Raw genomic sequence first — 21851 nt, forward strand, 5'->3', positions numbered from 1 at the left:
TGGTGTGTGACCCTGGGCAAGGTACTGAACCTCTCTGATCCTATCCTCAACTGAGAAGGTGCTAAGAGAACAGTGCTTCCTTTAGGGGGGGTGGGGGAGCTCATGAGGAAGTGTTTGCCAAGCTCTAGGCCTGGCCCAGGGGTACAGTCATGTTCCAGAAGCTGGACTTTCCCTTCCTCCAAAGGAACCAGGGGGGTGGGCTAGGCCTGCTCAGCCAGACAAGCCCTGGGCAGGGCCTGGGGGGCACCAGAGCCTATGGCCACAGCCACACCCCTTATTCTCCTCCCCCAGGCACACCCCCCCCCAGGCTCCTAGCGGCCCCTCGGGGGTTCTGACTCACTAGATGTCCACCTACGAATAGGCTGTGGCTGCCAAAGGGCTAGACCGGCAGGGGCTACCTGGCCAGGGTCATGGGCTCCACCCAGCTGTCCAGGCCGGGCCCGCTTCCCCACAGCGGGGGGTCCCCCCAGAACAGAATTCAGACAGATGTTGGAACCCACCACCAAAGGCTCCAAAACCCGAGATTTTTGCAATAATAGGCTGCTCTGTGAGGCTAAGCCAAACAATTTACAATATTTGGAGAGGCTGCTCAGAAAAATCAAAGAAGCCTGGAGTTCCAACCCGGGTCACAGGGGGCCTGTTGACCCCAGACACCCACCTCCCAGGGCCTGGGTTCAACCCACAGGAAGCAGCGCTGGGCTGAGCCCACCAGAGCCTCACACCATCGGAGCCAGAAGAGGCCCTGACCAGCGTGGAGCTTGGAGCAGGTGGGGGGATGGAGGCCTGGGGAGACAGAGCCAGGACATGCTCCCGGTCCAGGGCTCTCTCCTCTGCCCCTCACTGCATTGAGGGCAAGAGTGCACTGGGCTGGGGCAGGGCAAGGACAGACCCGAGTTCAAATCCCAGCCTTAACCACTTCTTAGCTTGTGTGACCCTGGGCTAGTCACTTAACCTCTCTGGGCCTGTTTTGTCAACTGTAAATAGGAATGTAGAGAAGCAACTCCCGGGATGGTAACCAGGATACAGGGAGACCATCCAAGTGATGCCAGGGGGCGCTGAGCACCCAGTAAGTGGAAGCTGTGACCTATCCAGGGCGGAGCAGCTGCAGAGTGGAGACTCCTTCCAACGCTGGTTCTACAGAGCAAGGCCCTCACCCCACTTCCCCAAGTCAGAGCTGCTGAGGAGGGGCCGCCAGGGCAGTGAGACCCTCACAGAGCCCCCCCCCCCCGCCCAGGCTCTTACAGGCCGTGTGCCCTCGGGCCGTCCGGTGACCTGGCTGGGCCCCCTCCTGCAGCTCTGAGCTGGGGGTGGCCCCCTGCCCCCCACCCCGCGTTGGCTCTAGGTGCAAAGGCCGCAGAGGCTTGGAGCTGAGGAGGCTCTGCACAGGCCAATTATCCGGATTATCACTGTTGTTGTGATGACTCCAGGGCGTGCCCGCGAGGAGGGCTGCATGGCGTGGAAATTAGGCCTCCGCTCAGGGTGCTTGGCTCAACCTACCAATTTGCATCATATTAATCCTCGTCATCTGCACTCTGGGTTGGAGGCACTGGTGAGACGGGGGAGCCCCAGAGCCACCAGCTGCCGCCGAGCCAGAACCCAGGCGGATGCAGGAAAGGGGTCCTCTGGGTCAGATGGGCGCAGGGGGCAGGGGCAGACCCACTGGGTGTCCCAGGCCTGGCCGGAGGCCTCCCACTACCCCCCACCCAGTCTGGCCTCTCTGTCTTCCGCAGGGACCTGGGCTGTGCCTCCTGGGAGCAGGGCCAGGCTGAGCTCCCTAGACCCCCCCCTCCCCCGCAGGAGGTGAACCAACGTGTCCATGGCCACCAGCGGGGACTCGGGGGAGCCAGGGTTTAGGTTTAGTGTGTGCCACGCCGCGAGGCCAGGGCTCTGCTTCCCTGGGTCCTCCCCACTCCCAGTGTCACAGCCTGTCACTCCTAAATTCTGTACCTGCGAGACTGTCATAATGACAGAGAGGACACCGGCTCCAATGCCACAGGCTTGTCACGACCTGAAGGCAGGTTATTATCAGTGACGTGGACAGATGAGTAAACTGAGCCCCTGGGGACTCTTGTTTTGCAGTTTGAAAAGCCAGGTTGGGTGTCGCCCGCCAGCCCTTCCTGGCTACCACTGCCCCCTTGCGGCAGACACGCTCCTGCCACCCCCTCCACCCCCACCCCTGCGGCGGCTCCTGACTGCTGGGCATTCACAGGCTCCAATCCAAGCCTTAGGGTCTGGGGCAGGCAGGTGTGCAAGGGCCACCTTCCGGAGTCTGGATGTTTCCCTGGGCACGAGGCCCGTTGCTAGAATCGGCTGCCCTGAGCCTGTAGCAGGGACCTCGCTGCCAGCTTTCTCCAGATGGATGAAGACTCTGTCTTTTCATCCCTGGGCTGAATTTCCTAAAATGTGGAATTTTCAACTGTGTCTCCCATTGGCTTAGATCTCCCCGATATCCACATCCCTGCTGTCAGGGACGGGGGCACACTGAATGAAATGGAAACGCTTGGGAACACGTAGGTGCCCTACCCGAGGACAGGGAGCTGTCATGATCCAGCAGGTGCGTCCAACCAGGGACCAAGGCAGCCCTCTGCCCACAGCACACGTGGATGTGGGAAAACAGGGACCAGAACCCAGAGGGCCTTGAATGCCAAACTAGGGACTCGAACTTCATCCCAAAGGCGTAACCACAGAAGGGCCACAGGCGGAGGGATGGCCAGGTCAGGATCCCGTTGTACCGAGACCACCCCGGGGGCTCTGCAGTGGGAGCGATGGGCTGTCAGGATCTTCACCCCGTAAAAATTAAGTAGTTGGCCTGAGTGTTTGCTCAGTATATTGGTTTTTCTTTATATATATATAAAGAAATATATATATATATACCTAGATTGGTATTTCTATGACCACCTAATAAATGTGGCAGCTTCAGACAGCGCCCACTTATTGCCCCAGAGCTCCGGGGGTCAGAAGCCTGGGCGGGCTCAGCACGTCCTCCTCTCAAGGTCTCACGAGGTAGAAATGAAGGCATCGGCCAAGGTGGGCCCTTGTGGGGAGACTCTGGGGGCCGGGTTCGGGGCTCCTTCAGGATGCTGGCAGGACGCGGTGCCCGGTGGCTGTTTCCTCCTGGCTGTTGGTGGGGGGCTGCTCTCACCTCCTGGCCCCGAGACCACCGCACTCTGCAGGAGCCTCGCTCCCCTCTGGCTTCGGCTTGACTCTCTTCTAACACCAGCCGGGAAAGCCCTGAGCTCTCGGAGCCCGGAGGCCGGTGTAAGCAGCTCAGGCACCAGATAATCTCCTTATCTTGGGGTCGGCTGATTAGCCATCTTCATTAAACCTGTCAAGCCCCACATAACGTGATCTCAGAGTAACACCAGGAGGGAAGGGGGTGGGACCACTTTAGAACTGGGCCTGCCATGTGTACTTTTGATGCAGACAGAAGCCCGGTCTCTTCTCGGCAGTGAGTGGTCCTGCCGGGCTCCCTGCCAGGGCCAGAATAGAAGCTGTGTTCGCACCTTGCGGCCAGGAGGGAGGCAGGCAGGAGCAGGGAGGAGCGGGGGGGCTGTGCAGAGGCACCCCTGGCCCGGGGCTCGCGCATCCGTGTCACCGCAGCACCTCTGGTCCACGGAACGGGCTTCTGGACCCGGCGACCAGCTCCCTGCCTCCAGGCTCCCGAGTCTCCTCCAAGCGACAGTGACCACAGCAGCGGCTTTGATGCACTGAGCGCCTACTATGTGCCTGGCTCGGAGCAGTCAAGACACCTTCCAGATGAGCACACACAGGCAGCGCAGGCTCAGTGCGAAGTCCTCTTCGTCCCTGGGCTGCCCTCCGGACCCGGCCCTGCGACTGCGGGGAGGCTGCAGCTTTTTGCCCATTGGGAGAGCATAAGCAGCAAGGTCACAGGGTGGCCATGACCTAACTGGCCTCCCACCTGGGCAGTGGTGGGGGTGGGTCAGGGCTGGGCGGCAGAGGCCTGGCTGCTGGCTGCCTCTTCCCACCCTCCAGGGGCTTGTGTCCTCTGAAAATAAAGTGATGGGACTTGATGCCCACCCCTCCCCCCACCCCCGCCCTTCACAGTGCTTTATCCAGAGGTGGAGGCAGCATGGGTGCTTCAGCCCCTTTGGATGGAGAAGGAAACAGGCTGCAGGCAGTGAGTGACCTGCCCGTCACCCCCATCCACTCCATAGGAGGGGCCAAGTGGCCAGATGGCCCAGAACCGAAGCCCCGAGCCAGGCCAGCAGTTCAAATCTTGGCTTGGCCTCATCCTCCATGGGTGACTCTGAGGGTGGGATTTCAATCATCTGTGAGCCCCAGTTTCTTGTTTTGAATTCTGGAAATCGGGCCTCGGGGTGGGAACCATAAGATCTTGACGAAGGAGAGGCCCTTGGGAGGGCAGAGGCTGCTCCCCAAAGGAGGGGTGTTGAGGGGAGACAGTGTAGAGGCTGGGGGCCAGCTGGTGGTGCTCACTCTGGCTGGCACCCCCCCCCCACTCAGCCGCCAATTACTTTGCTCCCTCCCCAAAGGGGGGCTTACTGTACAGACTGCTGCTGAATGCCTCGTGCCCCCAACTTCTAATTAAATGGCAGTGATTTTGACGTGGCAGGTGATCTTCTCGGGAGGCCTGGCTTTAAATTTAGCTCCCTCCCCAGCCAGCCCTTTGAAAAGGCTGCTCTCCACGGAGAGAGTGTGAGTCATCCACAGGCCTCCCTCCCGCCCGCCCTGGTGAGCAGCAGCGTTTGCGGGGGGAGCAGGCCTCCCGAAGGCAGAGAAATAGTAAATAGGGATGGTATTAAAGGCGACAGTGCATGTGGAGCTCAACACACAGTAGGCTCAGAAATGGGGAGTCTGTAATTACCTGCACACTCGCCCTCGCCTCTCCCTCCCCCAGCCCGGCCCCCAGAGGGGACGCAAATATTTGTGGTCCGGGGACCGGATGCTGGCGTCCAGGCTCAGCTCACCTAGCCCCCAGTGGCCCTCGGAGCCCACTCCTCCTGCTCCTGCAGATGCACAGCCTGCTGGCTGGGGCTCTGAAGCCTGAAGACGCTCCCCACCCCCAAAGATACCTTCTTGTGCCCCTAGAACTTGGGGATGTTACCTTATATGGCAAGAAGGAAAAAAAGGAACTTTGCAGATGTGATTTAGGAAGGGTCTTGAGATGGGGGATTATCCTGGATTATTGGAGGCCCCCAAGTGCGATCCCAGGGGGGACCTTCTGTAAAGGGAGCTCTGGTGTCCGTGGAGGAGCAGGCCACCCGAGGAGGAGCACAGAGATATGGACAGATGCTGGCCTTGAAGGGCTCCGGAGTGACACGGCCACAAGCCAAGGAAGCTGGCAGCCACCAGGAGCTGGACCAGTCCTCCCCTCGAGTCTCAGAGGGAGGCAGCCCTGCCCACACCTGACTTGAGCCCAGTGACGCTGGTTTTTGGCCTCCTGGCCTCCAGAACTATAAAGGAATAATATGTGTTGTTTTAAGTCACCAAGTTTGGGGTCACTGGTAGTGGCAGCCATCAGAAATCAGTGCACAGCAGTTGGGAGGAGTGAATGTACTCGCCCTCTGTCACACGGCCGGGAACAGCCATGCAGAGATGCAAGCCCAAGTCCGAAGGGCCAATAGGAAGGAGGGGTTGCTGGGGATGACAGGTGGAGGCAAAGACTGGAACAGGAGAGGGGAGCCTGTGCAGTGGTTGCAGGGGTCACAGTTGGTCAGTGCCAACATGCCCAGGCTTTTCCCTGCCCACTCGGGACCTCCTGGAAAAACAGAAGGGACACTGAGGCAGATTGAGTACCAACCGAGTGCCAGGTGCACATTTCTTTCCAGATATACTCTCCCATCTAATCTTTATGTTGACACTTTGTAGTGGATAAAATCACCCCTATTTTGCAGATGAGAAAACTGAGGCTCAGGGAGGCAGCCTCACTTTGCCCAAGGTGGGGGAGCCAACCGTAGGGAAGGGGAAAGCACGGCCTCCAGGGAGCAAGGTGAGGGCAGCCCCACCGCACACAGTGGTGGGGAGTGGGTTTGAGGCCTCCTAGGGAAACCCCAGCGGCTAGCGGCCTCCGTGCGTGTCTGGCTGCAGACAGGGCTGGGAAGGCGGGCTGGGCCCCCAGTGCCAGGAAGGGGTGATGGGGTTTGTGTTTGATCAGCAAGCAGAAAATCGGGGTCGATGGAGGTTTAACATCCCGAGTCATCACTGGACTGGGCTGTGAGCCTCTTTGGGGCAGTGAGCTCATCTCACCTCTGGGTGTCTCGTACCAGACAAGGGACAGGCCCAGAGCCCTGCTCAGTGACGTGAGAGGGGACGAGGGATCGTCTTGAATAACAAGGCTTTGCGGTATCGGTATACCCTGAACACACCACACAGGCACACAGATCCCACACACATGGACTCACACACACACACAAACGCACGAACACCGCACACACCCCACATACACACACACCCACACCATACATATATCATACCCACCTCACATACACACAAGCATCACACACCACACATTGTACATGCACACACCACACCCCACATACACACAAATGCCACACACATACATAAACACACGCATACCCCACTCTGTACAGCCTCGGTGCCCCCCAGGATACAGCCTCTGGCTACAGAGGACAGATGCCTCAAACCTGAATACCTCCCCCACGAGCACTTTGGCCTGTTTCTTAACCTTCCTTGTCCTTGGTTTCCACCACAACACGGGGTGATCACGGGCCCCCTCTCGGTGGGGTCTGCAGGTACCAGGAGAGGATCCTGCCTCATTGAATCCTCACATGATCCTGTGAGGGGACTGCTGCTGTGATCTCCGTAGGGAAGAACAGTGCCCCAGGTGGAGAGCCTGCGACCACGATGGGAAGTCAGGGTGACGTGGAGGCAGCCCTGCCTCTTGCGGGCTGTGTGGCTCTGGGCAGGTGTCCTAACCTCTCCCGCTCGTCCCATCTTTAAAACAGGAGGGACACCACCCAGTGCTGTGGGGAGGAATAAATAAAACACAGTGCAGGAAGGGCTCAGGCCAGTTTCTGGTGAGGTTCAATCAATGTCTGTAAACATTTGTAAACGTGAAGCCAGAGGAGTTTGCACTGGAGGGGACTCACTTGCCCTCGGGGCACTTACATGCACTCTCTCTCCCCAGATGACCAACTGACAGCCATCCTCAACACTACTCCCTCAGCAGGGTCCTTGCAATGTACCCCCCCCCCCCCCCCCCGCATTCCCTACCACTGGAGGTCAGGGGGTCTGGGACAGAGGAAAGTGGGGGAGACCGGCTTACTGAGGTTGGCTCTCTGACTCGAGGCCATGCAGGGTGTAGCACACCTGTGGGGTACAGGGGAGGAGTAGAATGGGAGGCCAATAGGAAGGAGGGGTTGCTGGGGATGACAGGTGGAGACAAAGACTGGAACAGGAGAGGGGAGCCTGTGCAGTGGTTGCAGGGGTCACAGTGGTCAGGGAATTTGGGTTTTCCCATCAGAAACTGAACAGAGCATCCTCTCTGATGAGATGGATCTTCCTGCCCCAGCCTGATCTTGCCACTCACCACCTGGGCCTGACCCTGACCACCTGGGTCTGACTCTGCCACTGACCAACTGGGCCTGACCCTGCTAGTGACCACCTGGGCCTGACCCTGATCACCTGGGCCTGACCCTGCCACTGACCGCCTGGGCCTGACCCTGATCACCTGGGCCTGACCCTGCCACTGACCACCTGGGCCTGACCCTGATCACCTGGGCCTGACCCTGCCACTGACCACCTGGGGCTGACCCTGACCACCTGGGCCTGACCCTGCCACTGACCCCCTGGGCCTGATCCTGCCACTGACCACCTGGGCCCTGACCACCTGGGCTTGATCTTGACCATCTGGGCCTGACCCTGCCACTGACCACCTGGGCCTGACCCTGACCACCTGGGCCTGACCCTGACCACCGGGTGCCTGGTCTGGCAGGAAGGAATGCCTCCCTTGACAAGAACAGCCCAGGGAAGCAACCTGCAGGCGCCAGGCCATCTGCCAGGACGGGGCCCACCTGCCAGAAGGGGGTCTGTGTTACCGGAGGCAACAGGAGTAGGGGGAGCACCCGGGAGGAGGCAGGTGATGGGGAGCCGGGGATGGAGACAGGGTGGGGGAGGCAGAGAGACGCGGCAGGAGGGAGGAGAGAAGCGGAGGAAAAAGTAGAAAGGACGCAGGGAGGAAGGAGAGAAGGGAGGGAAGGACAGACGATGGTGAGAAGAAAGAACGAGCCACAAAAGGAAGGGAGAAGAAAGACTGCGAGAGAGAAAGCGAGAGGAGGAGGAGGAGAGGAAGAGGGAGAGCGCGCCGGAGGGAGGAAGGAGGGAGGAGGCAGCGGGAGGGAGAGAAAGAAAGAGGGAGAGAGCCCGGGAGCGCGAGGGAGGCGGAGGGGGCGGGCGCGGCGGCCGCGGGGGAGCGCGGCGGCGAGGGCAGGACGGCGGGGAGCGCGGCGGGAGGGGGCAGCAGAGGGCGCGGAGCGAGCGCCAAGAGTGAAGTGGCGGCGGCGGGCGCGGGGCCGGCGGGCATGAGCGCGGCGGCGGCGGCGGGGAGCGCGGCGGGCGCGGCGCGGGGCGCGGGGCCGGCGGGCGGGCGGCAGGCGCGGGCCGCCCAGTAGCCGCGGGGTCCGGCGGGCGGGGGGCGGGGGCGGGGGGCGCCGGCCGCAGTCCAGCCCCGGCCCCGGCCCCGGCCCCGGCCCCAGCCCCAGCCCCGCGGCCGCGCCGCGCCCCGCGCGCCCAGGAGCCCCGAGCCCCGAGCCCCGAGCCCCGAGCCCCCGGCCGCCGAGTCCCCGCAGCCCCCGGGGCCGGGACAACTGTTGCGGCGGCGGCGGCGGCGGCGGCGGCGGGGGGGCTCCGGGGGCGTGGGCGGCCCCGCGCCCCGGCAGGCGGCTCACCCCGCGGGCGCCGGCTCCCGGCGGCGGAGCGAGGAGCGAGCGCGCGGCGGGCACGAGGTGAGCGGCGCCCCGGGCGGGCGGGCGGGCGGGCGGGCGGGCCGGGTCCCGGCGGGGGAGGGGCCGGCGGGGGCCCGCGGGGCAGGGGTGCGGGCGCGCGGGCCGGGAGCGCTGGGCGCGCCGGGAGAGGCGCGTTCGGTGCCGGGGGGGTCCGGCGGGCCTCGGAGCGGGGCCGGGGCCGCGGGGCGGAGAGTCGGGGGCGGGAGCCGTGGGGGGGTCGCCGGCGCCCGGGCCCCTCGAGGTCGGGGTCGCCGAACCCCGGGGAGGAGGGAGCGGTCCGGAGCGCGTCGTGCGGGTCGCGGCAGTTGGGGCCAGAACGCGCGCCCGCGCTGGGCACCGCGTCCCGGAGCGCAGAGCCGGGAGCCCCGAGCGCGCCGGACGGAGTTCCGGAGGCAGGCGGGCACCCGGCCGGTTCCGGGACCCCGCGGGGCGGCGCGGGCCACCGGGAGGACCTCTCCAGGAGCGCGCCCCTGGCCCCCCGCCGGCCGCGTGGCCCCGCTGGAGCCGCCGCCGCTCCCGGGGCCCGAGTCAGTATTGATCCCGCGCCTGGGGCCGGGCGGCCGGCGGCGGCCTCCGAAGCTCATTAGCGCCAGCGGTTGCCGTGGCAACGGGACCCCAAGCCTCTTCAGGTTATATTTATTCTAATTATTATTATCATTATTAGTATCAGTATTTGTTAGCCGGAGGAAGAAGAATGGAGGAGGAAATGCCAGCGCGTCCTGGCGCCTCCAGCTGTCCTCTCTTTGGAGAAAGAGCCTGTGCGGGCGGGTGGGCCAGGCCCGCTGGGTGGCTGTGCCCTGGGGGGGCGGGGGAGGCCGCGCCCCGGGGCGGTGGGGCCGGTGGGGCCAGGGACGGGGAGTTACATAATCTGCCGTGGGAGTCTGTCTGTGTACCTCTGTGCGTCTCCCCTGCCTCTCTGGGCCTCTCTGATCCCTGCGCTTAGTGACTGCTCCTGCCCCAGGAACCCCAGACCTGGATGGGAGGAGCAGAAAGTGCCTTGCACGGGCAATCATAGCAGGTGGCCTGGAGCCCTGCTCTTCCCTGGCTAGGGTGACCTTGGGGGGGGGTGCTTGACCCCTCAGAGCCTGTTTCCCCATCTGTAGAGTGGCACGGGAGCCTTTGCCACCTCTGAAGGTTGCACTGAGAAGGCCCTGTCTGTTCTGATGGTGTGCTGTTGGCTGTGTGACCCCAGGTGGCTTCCTGTCCTTCTCTGGGCTTCAGTCCCCTCGTCTATAGAATGAGGGCCTTGACCCCCCCCTGTAGCTAAGATGGCTTTAGTCACTGGTGTCTTGTGAACCTCCCGCTGAGCTGTGATTGAAATGCTGTTGAGCCAGCAAGCTAGGCCCCATTTGGAGCCAGACTTGGGGGGGAGGGTTCCCCTCCATCATCCCTTGTTTCTTCACCTGTCAGTTGGTCTGACCGTGACCAGGAAGCGTGTGGTCCAGTGGAACATTGCACCGACAGGCAGTCTTCGGGATATGGTTGGAAATGGCTTTTGAACCAGAATGAGAATAAACCCTGGGTCCCTGGTGCCAGCTCAGGACAAGCCCCATGCTGATCAGGGTTGTCCAGAATTGCAGGATCCCCTCCCCCCAGCCCCTGAATCTGTCACTGCTCAGGGTAGGACACCTTCCTGCAAGCAATCAATCCATCTCTCCAGGGAGGCCGTTTGCCACGCCCGGCCTGACCTGCGGTTGAGCTTTGGAGCGGGAGGTGGCCAGAAAGTTCTCCGTTGGCCAGGTGGCTCCTGCGCGCATGTGGGGCGGGGCTCAAGGTGAAAGCCCCGGGTAGGGGGTTTGCCAATTTCTTTAATGTCACTGTCACGCTGAGTTCCTGGCTCTGTCTCAGGCATCTGGGAGCAACGGGACTGTCGGGGAGGTGAGGAGAAGCCGTTTGGCTTGGAGCTGCGGGTGTATGTGTGTGAGAGAGAGTGTGTAAATGTGTGCGAGAATGTGAACGTGTGAGAGTGTGTGCTGTGAAAGTTTGTAGCAGCCGTGGTGTGTGTGCAGACGTTGTGGCATGAATGTGTGAGTGTGATCATCTGTGGTGTGTGTGTCCATGTATTTGTGTGAGGGTGAGTATGTGTCCCACCCCCAATCCCGGGCCACCCAGCCTGAAGCCTATCCGATGGATGGGAGGGGTGGGGGCAGGGCCAGTGCTGCTCAGACTTTGGCAGGTGAGAAAAGAGGGGGAGGGAGGCCTGCGCCCCCCCAGACGCGGAGAGCCACTCCCGGGTCCTCCCATCGTCCATCCACTCATTGCTTCACGCAGACCGCCCAGCGAGCCCCCGTGGCTGCTGCCGAAGGGCATCAGCTCTGCCCTTGGCAGCTCTTGAGGACACAGCCCCTGACGAGCTAAGGGGTTAGGGCCCCGCCTGGGGGCAGCCCAGGCGGTGGGGGCGCAGGTGGGGAGCACCTGCCCTAGAGACCCGGGGCAGGAGGGCTGCCAGGGGAGCCTGGTCCAGAAGGCAGGCCTGAATCAGCCAGAAGGGAGGAGCAGAAGGTGTTCTGGGCAGAGACCCTCGGTGGGTGATGATGCAGATTGGGGGGCAGGGAGGGCTGCAGGACGAGGGAGACAGGCGGCAGATGGTGCAGCCATGTGGGCCAGGCGCCAGGGAGCTGGACGCCCCCCCCCCTGCCCCCGGCGTGCGGGAGGGTTCAGAGGCAGGGGTGGGGCATCGAGGAGGGGAGGGTGGGTAGGTTTGGAGCTGGGACACTTGTGCGGTTCCCGGGTGGGGGCGGCGGGGGGGAGCCCAGGGTTGGGATGGTTAGAGGGAAGGGTAGTTTGGGAGGACAAGATGGGTCTGGTTTCCAGCCCTCTAGGACAGTGGCCCTCCCGCTTCCGGCCACACTGCGGAGAGGAGTGCCCAGGGCCAGGGGCTTCCAAGGGAGGGAGGGAGGGAGGCAAGTGGACACCAGATCGGGCCGCTTCTGCTGTCTGCGTGTAACACACGACTTTGCTGACACGTGCGCAGGGTGGCACCTCCACGGCAGTGGGCCGGCACCTGTAGCGGGAGCAGAAGGCCTACTACGTGCCAGGCGTTGCGCTGAGCGGGCTCCGAGCCCCAGCGCCCCCTTTGATCCTCACGCCATCTGTGTAGACTGGTCACTACGGATGTGACTGCAGACAAAACCTCGGAAGGGTCCAGAATAACCCAGCTGGGATCCTGCTCACAATGGCTCCACTACTCCTCCCGGAGCCCGGCCCAGGCCCCACAGCAGTCCTTCGAGCCGCTGCCAGTCAGGGCCTCTGGAGTCTCATTTCCGAGACATCGTTCTGTTTACTCTGCTCTGGACCGAGCCGGAGCGTGGCCCCATCCTATGCTCAGATGGCAGCCGTCACCTCCTGTCTCAGGGACATGCTCCCTCTATTCACTCGGCCCCTGTTGGTTTGCTTCTCCCCAGCTGAGTCACACCACAGATTCACGTTGATCCTAGGGTGAACTGAGAGCCCCATCCCCAGCTCCCTGCAAAAAGTGGCTTTTTCCCAGCCCAGCTGCTCTTTCTAGAAGTTACTGAAATAATAGTCAACTTCGAAGAACAGGAGGGCCTTGTGTTCTAAACACTCTTCTGTAGGGTGGAGTCCTGAACACCTGGAGCTAGCAAAAGCAAGGAGGGTGACCAGAGGCCTGGGCCACACCCTCCCGGGGACCGCAGGTGCCCCCCTACTCTATTGGTTTTGGTCTCACTGCACAAAGCCAGGCAGGAAGGAAATCCCATCTCCTCCTCTCTCCATCCCTCTCTTTTTTTCCCTCCTGACTTCCTTCCTCCAGCTCGCACATTCCTTGACCCCTTCTCTGTGTGTGATACCCACCCCCACCCCCACCAGGAACATAGAGAAGATCCCAAGGCCCCTCAGTCCTGTCCCCATGGAGTCCCTGCCTAGAGATGACCAGGGTTCAGTTTGTGTGGCGACTGAAATAGATAATTCTCTGGGACCATGGCTGCTTTGGCACCCCTGACCCTATTAACATACACCCCAAGTGTCAGCTAGGCCCACTTGTGACAGGCCCCTCCGTCCTCTTCCCCTTGACTGTGATCAGGTTGGAAATGTTCTGGAAAGCTTTCTCTGGGCCTCCTGACTTTGCCACTCCCTGGCCTGTCACTCGCCCTCTGAGTCTCTGTCTTCCCGATGCAGGACGGGAAGGTTGCAGGACGCGAAGGTTGTCGGCGGGGGGACGGACTGGTAGGGTCTTGGGTATGGGAGCCCCCATTCTCCATAGCCTAAAGTTGGGGGAATCAGACAAAGACGGGGACCCCAGCACATCTGGGGCCCATGTGCCACACTAAATAGAGGGGCAGCCCGAGGAGCTGCTGCTGTGGGTCCCGAGAGGGAGCTGGCAACGTGCCCGCGTACCCGGTTACAGACGGGGACACTGAGTCCAGAGCTCATGGTCCCAGTGAACGGGCGTCCTTGAAGGCCAGGGATGTTCAGAACATGATGCAGACTTGGTAGGTGTTTTTCGGAGCCCCCCCCCCCCCCCCCCGCCCCCAGGCTGCCTGGGATGGGGGATCGGCAGGCGGCATTTTTACTCCCTTTAGAAAAAAGGCTCCAGACACCCCACCCCCCAGCCCCACCGGGACCCATGGCCACTGGAGCAGAAAAGCAGGAGCCAGAGGAAATGCAAATGCCTCCCATCCCGGATTTCCGGACCTGGGCCCTGAATGGAGCCTTTGCTTTGCAGGTTGCCAGCCTGCCCCCTCCCCGCCCCCCGCTGGGGCGCGCTCCCATCACCGCCCATCTGTCCCCACGCACGCGTACCTCGGCAGATGCGTGCAGACTCGCCTCGAGAAATTAAGAAATAATGCATGAGTTTCCCAAATTACACCCATTTAACACTGAATTAAGTTCTGGAAGCTCTTAACAGAGCCCTGGGAGGGAATTTTTTTTTTTTTTTTTTTTGTTCACACTTCCCTGGAAAATGAGACAAACCGTGATCTTTTCAAACCCAGCTACATAATCTGATTATTCCTGGCTGGCAGGCGTCAGGGAAGTGCCCGGCGGAGGGCAGAGATGGCTCGGCCACCGCCGCGGGATCTGCACGGGTAAAGTTTGCCTCCTGCGCCAGATTCGAGGCTCCTCGGTGCCCGATGGGCTCCGAATAAAGTGCCGCTTTCTCGGATACGGGCACAAATTAAAAATAAAGGCAAATTCCTTCCATTATCCAGCGTGAGAATTTCCTCCGCGGCTCCCCGAGCTAGTTACGGAAACGAGGGTGATTTGCTTTCACTTCGGGCTCCTTTTCTTTTCGGGGAGAATCTTCCGCGTGCAGCTGGATTTGTAGACACACAGCAAATGAGTTTAGCTGCATCCATTCCGCGTTCCCGGAGCACCTACCCTGTGTGCCCCCCCCGGACACGGTGCCAGGCCCCAGGGACCAGAGACCATGAAAACGGGCCCCGGTGGGTGGGTTCAGGAGTGTGTTTGTTGGGGGGCAGCACAGAATAAAACAGGCATCTGCGAGGTCCCGCCCTGCCTGAGCGGGCAAGGAGGGCTTCCTGGAGGAGGTAGCTTTTGGCTTGGGTCTTAAAGGGTTTGTAGGAGCGTGCCTGGCCCAGAAGTGGGTAGAGGGCATTTCAGAAAGAGGAACAGCCCGATGCGAGTCTCTCACAGCCTTGGGCTCCCAGTGGCATCTTCCAATTTTCACATTGGCAGATTGCCCCTTCGTATGCATTACCTTCCGGCACCCTTGGGAAACCCCAAGGCCAACCTCTGAGTCTCCCGCTCCCTAAGGAGAATGGAGCCCAGAGAGGAAGCAGGTGCTTGGAGTCACAACCAGAGAGGGCTCTGGAGCTCAAGGTTTTGGGTGGGTCCCGTGGGCTCTGTGGGGTAGGGGAATAAGTCTAAACCACCAAAAATGGAAATCCTAAACATGAAATCATAGAACCACAGACATTAATACCAAGGTCTAGAGAGTCCCCTTCCTCCTTCCCCCTGAGCCCTATTCCTCCTCCGCCTGGAGCAGAGGCTGGGCTTCAGGACGTGGGGCCTGGGATGCCTGTGCTAGAGGCTGCCAGCACCGAACCTCAGTCCCTACATCCAGAAAATGGGGGCAGACAGCCTCTCTGCCCGTTTGCAGGAAGCCAGGTGTAGTCACTGAGCCCCAGAGGCCCGGCCTCGAGGGTCCAGCATGCCCCCAGGGGCTGGTTTCTGCGGCCTCTGCTGTTGCAGCGTTTCTAGTTCTGGGAGCAGGTGGGGAATGTGGCATCATCTAGGGTATGACTGCCTGGAATCTGATCCCTGGGATCCCGGGGCCTTTGGGGAATGAGCTGAGCCTCTGAGCTGAGGCCCATCGTCAGGGCAACGGCGGGGCTGGAGGGAGGCTCCTGGCCCAGATGGCTGGAAAGCGGGTGCTGGGGCTCCATCTGCCACCCTGGCCTCTGTTTCCTCATCTGCAAAAAGGGGTTATTGTGGGAACCAGATAAGATTTGCAGAGGTGCTTCGTGAGCACGTAGCGTGCATCCACAGACACGTGAGCAATCTGTGTTCTCACTTTGTAACGGGGAGCAGGACTGTCCGTGTTGCACTGCTCATACTGCTCCGGCCCTTCCTGCAGCAGCCGCACCCGCCCGTCCCTGAACCTCTGGCGCAGGGGACTCCATGGCAGTGATTGTTGACTGAATGACAAAATGAGTCCAGGGAGCCACCAGACCTGGTGGTGCCCGGCCCGCCCAGGGGGGGTGGGGGCAGCGTAGGGTGGCCCGGGGCCAGCTCCAGCTCATCCTCCTGGGCTCACACCCCAGCTCCAGCATCAGGCCGCTTGTTTCACTCCAAACCTCAGTGTCCTCATTTGCAAAAATCAGGGTGATAATGTTGATAATAAGAATAATAAGTTACAAGGGTGGCTTTGAGGGTTACAGGTAAGAATCATAATGTCCGGGTTCCCGGGTCCATCACAGTGATGTCCGTGATTCCTTATCCCAGAACTCTGGAGGGACCATCAGGGCTCCAATCCCAGTGTCCCTCCCTGCTGGCTGTGCGATGACCTTGGGCAAGTTACGTGACCTCTCTGAGCCTCAGTGTCCTCCTCTGAAGATGGGGATAGCACTTACCTCACAGGGTTCTCTCAAGAACTGAGTAAATCCAAGGACCGTGCTTGGTGCAGAGGCTGACGCGTAGTTAGGTGCTCAGTAAACGTTACTGTCATTACCACCACCGTTCCACTTACTGACAGAGACACCCAGGAGGCACGGTTGCAGTGGTGCTTCTCTCTGTCCTCCAAGGGTGGAGACCACGTCACTCCTGATTTAGCGCTGTGACCCGGGCCTCATTCAGGTGTGCCTGGACAGGATGGACAGATGGGCGGGCCGATGGATGGATGGATGGATGGATGGATGAGTGAAGGGAAACATGAAGGGAGGGAGGAGGACAGCCGTGAGGACACGTCACAAGCCTAGGATCAGGGCAGCTGGGGAGGGGCTTCCCTTTGAGGGCCTTGAGCAATGAGGTGGGATGAGTTTTATAGGCATCTCTCTTCTCTGCACAAATGTCTCTTGTCCCCTGCTCCAGGGCACCGGGCAGGGGGGCCCAGGCCACCTGGTGCCCCTGACAGTTTGTGAGCTGGACAGAGCTGAGTTCAGGCCTTTGCACAGGAGAGTCCCAGGGCAGCTCTGAACCTCCACTCGCTCCTCCACAGTAGGGCCGAGTGCTGCCTGCCTTTGGGGGGATGGTGATGCGCAGAGATAACGTGTTTGAGCGTAGTTTGTAATCTGTGAAGCTACGCTGGAAGTCGGAGGAGGTGTTTGGACTCCATACGGTGGGGGACAGGTTGCACGGGAGGCTTTGGAGCAGGGGTGGCACGCTGCAGGCAGAGATTTCGGAACACCAGCTTGCGAGCCATCTGAGTTCTTCCAGACGGGGCCCAAAACACGGGGTCAGGGAAGGGGCAGGACCAGAGCGCCGCCAACCCAGGGCAGAATTAGGCCTGCCGACCCTGGGCGCCGGAGCACCGGATCCCAGGCCGGCGGGAGCCCCGACCTGCTGGGGAGACCCATGAGTTGCCCCCCAGCCCCCGCGCTGGGTGCCCTCTAGACCCCACCCGGTTTCATCCCCGGAACATTCTGTGAGCAAGGACAGGTTACCACTCCCACCCAAGAAGTGACTTCCCTGCGAGCACACAGCTGCTAAGTAGCAAAGCCAGGACTCGGATCTGGCAGTGTGGACTCTCCCCCGCAGTGCGAGGCTGGCTATGCACAGCAGTCAGGAGGGGTGCGGGCGTGGGGGCCACAGTCCTGGGCACCCCCTCAGCAGTGTGTGGCCTTGCCAAGCCGCCTCCCCTCTGTCTCAGTATCCTCCTCTGTGAGATGGGGTCCACAGCAGGGCCTCGAGGGGCCGGGCAGAGTGTTCCAGAAGCTAGCCCCTGACACGTTGCACTCATCTGTCACCATCATGGAGCTCATTCTCTTTGGAGGAGAGAGATGCAGGGGAGCGAGACCCTGGGGAAGGGGTGGGGTCTGGGTGGGCTTGTTCTGGGGTTGCCCCAGCATCATCTGGGCCCAGAGATGAGGGCAGTGGGGTCTTTGATATCTAGCACCTGCTTTCTGCAGCCACCCGTGACCTCCTCAAAGGAGTCAGGTGTCAGATAGGGGTGTGCAAACCATCTGCTTGGGTGCATGTGGCTTGTGGCCTGCAGGAAGATTGGGCACAGTCGCCTATCCTGCCCGGGGTCTGAGCCCCGCTCGGTAAGGGACCGAGCCAATGTGGGTGATGACAGAGGTTGGAGGAGCAGTTTTGCATGGAAAAAGGGGTCGGAGCAGCAAGGAGGCCTTCCCAGAGGAGGTGGCACCCCAGGAGGTGGAGTATGAGATGACCAGGTCAATGAGCGAGGGCTGGAGGGGCATCGAGTCAGAAGGGACGATGCACATGGGGCGCAGAAAGGGAGTTGGCAAACTTTGGGCACATGGGCTGGGCCGTCCCGGGTGTTGGTGGAAGCAGAGCAGGTGAGGCTGTAGCATTCGTGGTGGGCTGACCTCCAAGGTCTCTGCAAGTTAAGGAGCATTTGTCCCCTGCTGTGGTCATAGGGATAATGTTAAGGAGTGTTTGTCCTTTGCCGTGGTCACCAGAGATCATGACGGCCCTTTACAGTTGCTTGCGTTGCGGCTCAGCTCAGCACCCGGCGTACTTTGCTGAGGAAGGCAGGTTGCAGCCTCCAGCTCCGTCCAGGCCTCCAGGCTCCCCTGTGGCCCCCTTGCCTGGAACACCCCCTCCCCCAGCCCAGGTCAGTTCTTCCTGGGCAAGCAAAGCCTTCTCTTCCAGGGACAGGATATCTCCAGGGGGTCCTGGACCTGAGCTCAACCTGGGAGCACAGACCCCCAGCCAGGGTGAGCCCCAGGCTGTCTCCCGCGGCCCCACAGGCCTGCAGGTGGGACGTCCCAGCCCGGTCACCCGGGGCAGGGGGCGAGGGCCTCCTGGCAGATTTCTGGGCAGGGTGAGGGAAAGATTAGGAGACTTTTCTCCTGAAATTCAAACAATTGGACAATCTGTTCTGGATCGATTTAGAAGCAGTGAAGTGGGAAAAAAAATCAGAAAATATAGTGTGAAAGCTATTTTCTCTCTCTTTCAGTTAGGAAGAGGGATGAGCAGTTTATTTGTGGACTGTCCAAGGCCATGGCCGAGGCCTCTTACCTCCTCGCTGCCCCTCCACCACGGGAACCCCCCAATCCCCCCACTCGCTGCCTCCTCCTCCCCCATCTCCTCCGGGGCAGGGCTGGGCAGCCAGGGCAGGGTCTCAGGGGGGCATCAGCCCCGGCTCCAGCGTCCGCCGGGGCCGCAGGCGTGGACATCGCCAAGATGCACAGCCCGGCTGGGTCCGTCCTGTGCAGACAGCGGGTGGGGACGCATGGATGGGGCCCCCCTGCCTGCGCCGGACCGAGGCCTCTGCTCTGGGTGCCAAGGACAGGCATCTGCCCGGGTCTAATTCCTGAGTCCTGGAGGGCTGAGAGTCAGGGGTGGCACCTAATAGGTGCTCAGTGAAAATTTCCAGGCTGAATAGTGGATGGGAGGGAGAGAAGCGAGAACAAAACCGCAGGTTCGGATGAGGGGACCTGCTTGCAGTCCCCTGTGTCAGATAGTGGTGGTGGTGGCATCAGAACCGGACCTGTCATCCCAACGCCTGGATGTCCCCCACCCACACTCCACCCCTACCGGGAGCTAGGTCTGAGGCCCTGGGCTGGGGAGGGGGTGCTCCCACCAAAGACCCCCTCCTTTCCCAGGCATGGCCTATCCCACTCGTCCTGACACAACCAAATGCAGATTTCGTTTTCACAGCTTGAGCCAAATGCCGATTGTTTTAAAATAAGCTTGTGGAGTGTGAGGCCAGACTAGCGTAGAGGGGAGGGGCAGGAGTGCAGATTCCTCCTCCCCAGCTTCCCAGGGTGACTGGGCCCAGGAGGATGGGCCCCCGGGGGCTGTGGGGAGCTGACTTCTGGGGACGGAGGGAGTTCAGTCAGGGGCCACGTCTGCCGGGAAGTCCTGAGTGTGGGCGGAGGGCCGGCTGGGTGGGAAATGGGACCAGCTTATTCCAAAAATGGTCTCTCCTCTGCTTTCCCCCAGGCCTTGGGAGAAGGGGGGAATTCCCTGTGGTTTCGCTTCAGGAGCGTGGCAGGTCCCTCCCACCACCACTTCCTACCGATTGCCCAAGGCCAAGAGCCAGAGGCCCAGAAGGAACCTCTACTGGGAAACCGGTCGGCTTGGGGCCAGTAGCTCAGCAGCACTGGGGCCTTGGCCTGGTGACAACCTCTCAGAGTCTTACTTTTCTTGTCTGCAAACTGGGAGCAGTAGCCACACTCCCTCCCACCCTATGTGAGAACTAAAGGAGAAAAATATTCATCAAATGCCCATCCCAGGGCTGGACACGTAGTAGGTGCTCAGGAAACAGTCTCTCTCTCTCTCCTGTCTCCACTGTACAGAGGGCCAGGTCTTGTATGCACTCTGAGTCTTGTTTGGGTTCTGCTTCCAGAGCCTGGAGCTGCGGGCTCTCGTCCAAGGAAGGACGGTGGGGGGGGAGGGTGCAGGGGGGTGAAATGCATGGCACAGAGCCCCGTGAGCCCCAGGATGTCTCGGCGCCCACCCTTAGCCATGCCCCGGGGGGCTAACCAGGTGTGGCCAACGTGGCATTGTTGGAGGGAGCCCTGTGCTGAGAATCTGGAAATCCTGGTGCCAGTCCCAGGTGGGCTTCATGTGAGCTATGTACCCCCCCTCCAGTGACAGCCTCTCTGAGCCTCCGTGTCCGTATCTGAGGCTAATAGCCTCCCGCTGGAACACTTCTCGGGGTCACATGCAGCTCACCTAAGAGAACATGGAGTGGCTAGAAGCCAATCCCGAGCCCCAGTGAAGGAAGGGCCGAGAAGGGAAGAAGCCCTGTTTATTGACCACCCGCTGACTGCTCCCCCAGCTTCGTCCTGGGTTGACAGGTACCCCCTCCTTTAATCCCCCAGGTCTCTCCTGTGAGGCTGGGATGCGCACCCCACTTCGCGGGCAGGACGGAGGCCCAGACAGGCTAGGTCGTGTGTCCGGAGTCATAGGACAACCGTGTGCCCTCCCCCTGGCTGGCCTGCTCCCCATCCTCCCTGCGCCTGCCCTCTGCCAGCCTCGGCCCCCTCGCACCCGCCTCCTCCTGGACTTCCACCCTCCCCACCCCAGTTCCGACGGGGTTTCCTGCTGACAGAGCTCTTTCATAAATGCTTTTTGATGTTACCTCTCCATTCCCCAGAAATTTCTGAGCCCACACTCCCCAAAGCAGCGCACTAATTAGACCTCCGTTATACTGTTTACCTAGATGTCAACCTATGCTGTGAAATTGAGCAATTTTCTCCCCGTTATGAGCGATGTTCAGTTTTGAAAAGCAGGAAGCCTGCTGTGGTGGGCTGGGATGGTCCTTTGGGCCCACAGAGGCCCTCCCAGGGCCAGGCCCTGCCACCCGGTAGACCGGGATGGATCTCGGGGTTGGGGTGTGTGGGGGGGTGTAGGCCTCATGGTCTGACGTAGGCCTGATGGTTGTTGGACCAGGATGGACCTCCGGGTTGGGGGGTGGGGTGGGGGTTTAGGCCTCATGGCCTAATGTAGGCCTGATGGTCGGGCCCTCCCGCCGGCAGGGGCCTGTGCTCCACCCCTCACCCCCTGCTCCCTCTCAAGCATTTCTGGCGCCAAGATGACCAGAGAGCCCACCTGGGGGGTGTCCGAGGGCTCCAGCCGCTTGGTGGAGACAAGCTTCTTAGGGATTCTTTTGTTTCTGGAGTGCAAACTCAGAAGAATGGCTCTCTGGTTTGGGTTTGGGGAGGAAGTGAGGGCTGGTCCTGGCTGTGCTGGGGAGGAGCCCCCAGGCTGGGAAGAGCAGGGAGGCAGACAGGAAGGGAAGAGCACCAGAGGCGGCTCCTGACCAGACACCTGATGGTGCCTGGACATGGAGGCCTTAGGCCGGAGAGCTGGCTTCCCTCCAGATCCCCTGAGACCACGTGGTACTGCCGTTCCTCTGGACAGGGTGAGGCCTGGGGGAGTGTGTCCAAAGCGAGGGTCTCCTCTCTTTCCTGGAACCGCCAACTCTCACACCAGTCTCGTGGCTGACCACTCGCTCAGCCATGGGAGGGGGCAGCAAAGCCCAGGGTGGGGGCCCCAGGGCAGGGCCCGGTCGAGGAGTTCAGCTTGGGGTGCCAGGGGCCCCAGGAGCGGAGATGAGCAGGAGGAGGGCTGCAGGGGTGAGCAAAGGTTCGTAAGCGCTCAGGGAAGGTGGCCAGGAGCTGCTTCCTGGCACCTCTGGAAGCGTCCTGTTTCCCCCGGCTGCCTGGCCGTTGCCACCAGGGAGCCCTCTTGGGTGTGGAGGGTCCCAGGTGAGGCCAGGCTCGGCTCACTGGGGGCCAGAGTGGACTAGGGACCCAGGACAGCTAACCTGGGTGGCAGCAGATGCTTTGGAGA

At 61.2% G+C, this 21851-nt stretch overlaps 1 protein-coding gene across 2 annotated transcripts in view; it reads left to right on the forward strand.

Moving 5' to 3' along the window:
• Positions 1-8844: 8844 nt before the first annotated feature.
• The window catches only part of SHISAL1 (shisa like 1), a 74601-nt gene continuing 61594 nt past the window's right edge, over positions 8845-21851 (forward strand). Inside the window, exon 1 of one of the 2 annotated variants that reach the window (XM_072843592.1) lies at positions 8845-8942. The gene's annotated coding sequence lies outside the window, so the exon portion shown is untranslated. Of the gene's footprint in view, positions 8943-9416; positions 9572-21851 lie in introns of those variants that run through there. The other variant, XM_072843591.1, reaches the window with a different exon arrangement.

Source organism: Canis lupus, chromosome 11 (assembly GCF_048164855.1).
Source record: "Canis lupus baileyi chromosome 11, mCanLup2.hap1, whole genome shotgun sequence".
In the NCBI taxonomy this organism is placed as follows: Eukaryota; Metazoa; Chordata; class Mammalia; order Carnivora; family Canidae; genus Canis; species Canis lupus.